The sequence below is a fragment of the Anarrhichthys ocellatus genome, unplaced genomic scaffold, assembly GCF_004355925.1.
Source record: "Anarrhichthys ocellatus isolate YVR2014 unplaced genomic scaffold, GSC_Weel_1.0 scaffold25, whole genome shotgun sequence".
Classification (NCBI taxonomy): domain Eukaryota; kingdom Metazoa; phylum Chordata; class Actinopteri; order Perciformes; family Anarhichadidae; genus Anarrhichthys; species Anarrhichthys ocellatus.
Genome location: NW_022280055.1, coordinates 921,768 through 926,858, shown reverse-complemented (window position 1 = coordinate 926,858; position 5,091 = coordinate 921,768). Strand labels below are relative to the sequence as shown.

At 44.0% G+C, this 5,091-nt stretch overlaps 1 protein-coding gene across 1 annotated transcript in view; it reads right to left on the bottom strand.

The window, feature by feature from the left end:
* Positions 1 to 4,731, bottom strand: part of tmem121ab (transmembrane protein 121Ab) — a 38,030-nt gene extending 33,299 nt beyond the window's left edge. The window contains exon 1 of the mRNA XM_031861566.1: positions 4,406 to 4,731. The gene's annotated coding sequence lies outside the window, so the exon portion shown is untranslated. The remainder of the gene's footprint in view (positions 1 to 4,405) is intronic.
* Positions 4,732 to 5,091: the final 360 nt, after the last annotated feature.

Sequence of the window (5,091 nt, the reverse complement as noted above, 5' to 3'; positions counted from 1 at the left end):
GACGTGTGGTAGTGATATGCCAAACATTTCTGCATGTATCGAGGACAAGACGTCTCCAACAATCCACCGCAGAAGCAAATAAACTGAGCTAGTAGCAAGAGGATGCCCAAAGCCAAAACAGTAATGAGGAAAAATCTACCTTGCAGATGGTGCAGAATGTTACAATACTGTAACACCTACGCGTCTAACTCAACACTCGCAGCGATTGGTCAAAAATCCACGCGGACAAATTTGTTTTCTCCTCTCGCAGTGTTCGCTAAAGTAACTCTGCTTTTCGAGTTGCTGAGCAAATTGCCCTCAAACAGAGAAACTGACATTTAAGGTGGTAGTGTTTTTTTTTTTAAAGCCGGATCTAATCATACATTGGTTCGCACTGTTAGAGTGTGGTACTGACAGAAAGATAAGCGTCTTATCTTCCACTCAAAGCAATTTGCTTCTCTGTAGGAATACCAGCAGTGACTGAGCTCGAGCTGTGACCCTTGCCTAGTTACCTTTCCAAATTTGTATTCTTGCCAAAGCCATTATGCTTTTGCTGTGCATGCTATTATGTTAGGATGCTGCAGACATTTCAAACAGCTCGATAATTTAAAGACCTTTTTTTTTTTTTAGATGCGAGTGTTATCTCTCAGGTAAAACTGCAGAAATGTTTTCACCGCTGCCTTGTGACATAGAAAATGTTTTTTGTTCGAGGTAGACTTGGATAAAAGCTTGATTGACAAATACAATCTGTTTTCTGGCTTCCTCAAGGGAAGCTTACGAACTGTTAATTGAATGGGTTCGATTTTTGAACACTATTTTCTTGCCTGGTTTTTAAAAACCTCTGCTTTGTGCAGAAGTACATCAAGGAGAAGTCATGGAGGAGTATTTAAACAACTATTTAAAATGTATACATGCTGTTCTCACCTAGAAAGATTGTAACTGTTCTTTGACCAATCATCATCATGTACTGGCTTTATACTGTTAAGTATGTGAAGTTGTACATCTCAAGTTAGGCTTTATTCTGGAGCTTCTGGGTGCATACACACTGTGTCTGTGTTTGCATTTGCATGTGTAGTGATTAGAGAGAGAGGCAAGCAAAGTGGTGCCAGTTTTTTTTTCTCCCCCAACTGCTGTGCTTACATTAGCATAGATCATGCAGCAATCCATAATACATGGCTCGTTAACAAGGTTGGTATTTTTGATCCATAATCAAGGACTATATTTTCAAACAGTTTCCAGAGTTAAACATATGATTGCTGCAGGCTGCTTTCCCCCTCTGCCACTCCCAGGCCACATCATTGTACAATATGGGAGCTATCGATTGGCTCTGCCATTTGGCCATCGATTGTAGTGGACGCCATTATGTCAGCGAGATTATAGCCCTTCGAAGCGCAGGGATTCTGAAGTGGAAAACCAGTGACTGAGAACCCGAGGAGATGAGCTGAGTGCTCACTGCATCAGGTACACGAGCAGCTGTGTTTCAGCTAATGACATAGAGCACATGCACAGCACAGAAGCATACAGCTTAGCGTAGCATGGCACAACCTTGCCTGGAGTAGAGCCTAGCACAGCAGAGACAGAGCACTCTCGTTTCTCTCATTTCTATCTGTGCCAAAAGGGAGCTATAGTAACACACAGGGGAGTGAAAAATCACATTGACTATTCCGGACACACAGGTTTTTTCTTTTATTGATGCGGCTCATTGCGGCCCAATATTTTCTATGACAGCCGTTGCCTCCCAGATTGTCTTTGGTTGATCATTGAAATTGACCACAATTCACTATGCAGTGGGATGAGGGGTGGGGGGGGGGGGGGGGTCAGAGGCCTGGGATGATTGGGAAAGGGGGGTTGCGGAGTGAGGAGGGTGAGTAGGCGTTCGCTGCCTCGGCCCAGCTCACACTGGCTTTCAGACCAGCCCATCATGTATTTATAGCAATATTGAATTTAATTGCGTTTCTAGCATGGGGCCTGGATTTTTAAGATACCCATAAATGGCAGAACATGAAACACTGTGCCATGAACATGTAAAGTGCACCCTCATGAAAAGCAAGTCTGGAATGTGTGTAGTGTAAAAATCTAAAGCAGAGCTCAACCTGCTGTGTCCTGGATGCCAATGAGGGCTTGTAACCGCCGACCCCGAGGTTGTATGCTGTGCCATGCTTTTCAATGTGGCACAGTTCAACAGTGCACAAGTTAGGAGATAACCCTCTGGGTGGCAAATGGCTTTTTTTTTTTTATGGTATGAGAAGTGACTCCAGATAAATGAGATGAATGCAGTGTCTTACCCTGGGCGTTTCATTTGTAACAAAGAGAGAGAGAGGCAAAAGGCAATTGTGTGGCCTGCCCTCTGTGGGGTCACTTTTCAAATTCAAATCCACAGTCTGTTTATTGGACAATAAATTGAGCATGGAAGATTCATTTGCATTTAGTTCATCATCCCCATGATATAGAGCAGCAATTTCTATAGCGTCCAGAGCTTAATAACTCAGAGGCGAAACTGGCGTATTAAAAAGTGCTTCCTTTCTTCTGGGGACACTGGAGTCAAGCCCTGTGGCAACATCTCCGCTGATTCACACGTCTCGCTTCCTCCCGCCTAAATACTTGTCACTCACAGCCTGAGCCGACATATCAGACACAGTTAACGCCATGCTGAGAGTTATCACACATTCAGTGTAATCAAAAATCCTAATGAACATCATTAAAATCGAGGCTTTAAAAGCCGAGGCTTACATCTCTGTGGGTTTACACAGTCAGCGTGTGTGTGTGTGTGTGAGACTGAGTGTGTATTAAGGGCTATCAGAGCCTGTTAATGCGCCACAGGCAAAAAGCATGGGGGTCACCTCTTATTCAAAGCAGGCCTGACTCTGGCGTTTTTTTCTGCCTTTACATTCTGAGAGTGATTTTTCTTCGTGCAAAAGAGCTGCAGCGGACAGTTCAAGGGATGCATGGAGCGAGCGAGGAAACAGAAGCTGCAGGGCACATCAATCGTCCCGTCCGGTGACCAAAAGGTCACATGTTTAATCCCAGCAACGGCTCATGTGCAGCTCGGATTAAAAGGGTGTCGAATAGATAAATTCTTGAACATGACAGTATTTTGCCAACACAGGGTTATGACTGATGCGCCTTATTATTATTTTCATTATCGACTAATATGCTGATTATTTTCTTGATTAATCGATTATGTATGTGTTTAATATCAGAAAATTATAAAAAATGCCTTTTACAATTTCTAGTCCAGCAACGATCACATGATACAAAGGCAGCAAATATTTAGAGTTCATAACATGGAGCTAAAGCATTTGTGCTTGAAAAATTACTCAATGATTCAATAGTTGCCTATTAATTTTCTAAGGAACGATTAACTGACTAATCACCTGAGCTCTCCTTATGACTGATGACTGCCAAGATGGTCAATCAAATATCTTGTCAAATACCTATTTGTAACACCCATGCTTCCATACATTATACTGGATAAACCTACAGGATCATCTTTTGGACTCACTTGGTTAAACGCATGGCAGGTGCCGCAAAAAGTCATAAAGAGGATCCATGCAGCAGCCATGTTTCCTGTTGAAGTGCCTTTGAGCAAAAACACTTAACCGTGCAGGCTATACCCACTCACAGGAAATCAAGCTGGATTAATAGCAAAAAAAATCGATGCAATGTAAATGTGTAGGTTAAAGGGGAGGAGCGCCTGTCTCGAGCTCATTATCAGACATTCAGCCTGAAATACTGGTGTGGTGAGGAAGCACGCGGGGGTCGTGAGGGTGCTATATTTTCTTAGACTCCGAGCTGCTGCCTGCGCTGGGGGCGGTGTGATCGTGTGTGTGTCTGTGTGTGTGTGTGTGTGGTGTGGGCCTCAGGACATGGATGGGCTGCTTTTTCCGCGCAGACTGGAGGCACGAGCCGCTGCTGCCTGGGCACGCGCTGACTCCTCCGAAATAAACAGCTGCTTTAAATAAAACTGACGAGAGTGAACGGAAGCTGGCTTTATAGGCTAGACAACTAATGATGATGATAATAGCATTAATCATAATGTTAAGCGATTACTTTAGCTCCTTTGCCACGTCAAGCTACGTGAAATAGAAGGTGACAAAATGCCAACATGTAGTGGTTTAACACGGAGATGAGCGGCGGGAAGAGTCACAAACTAGACCGTTAAGTGGCAGCATTGATGACATGTTTCCTTTAAACTTACAGGCTAAGAAAGGCTGAATTGGTTTATTTTTCGGGGAATTCATCCTACACTTATTCCCATTTGTAAGGTCTACCTTGTAGATCTATCCTGCCTCGCTCCAAAGCAGCGTCGAGACAAGTCGCAGCACGTTCAACAAATTGTGGAAGAGTTTTTTTCTTAGCCCGCTGTTTCCGACTAACATGAAGACGAAGGGGGTACAAAAGCTGCTGTTAAACTCAGCTGGCTTACCTCCGGTGGACAGTTAGTCGCTGTCCCTGGTGCTGAAACGCTTAGTCTCCGTCCAGGGTGCTGATTATCATTGCTGGCTCCGGAGACGCTTTGTAAATCCGCTGCGAAGAGGCGTCGAAAATGCCGGTCCAAAAAACTGCTGCTTCCGCCGTGAAGTTACGTTAAAGAAAATCCCATACCCAGCCGCGTGTCCGACACAACACAGACAGCGCGAGATATAGAGCGACCGTGGCTCAAAATTATGACTTCAAATGTAAACGGTGGATCTTAAAAGGGCAGCTCGCTGGCTGAGCCGCTTTGGCAAGTGTTACTGCTGAGGCTTCTTCGCTAGTTGCTCCGGATCTCTCTCTCTCTCTCTCTCTCTCTCTCTCTCTCTCTCTCTCTCTCTCCCATATTCTCCTGGCTCTATCAATCACTATTCAATTCAAATATATTGGAGTGACAAGAGGGAAACCAATAGCCCCCAGTATCCTGTAAGCTACAATAGACATGAGCAAATGACTGCCAATAGTTAAACAGAAATAATTTGGAATTAGCTTTGTTGGCCTTGATGTGATAAAGAAACATTCAATCTAAATTAATGCAATTGCACTGTGCCAAAAAAAATTTGTGTCCCTGCTGCATATACGTTATAAGATGAATGCAGATGTACATTTTCTCTCTCTCTCTCATACTGGCACAACGCC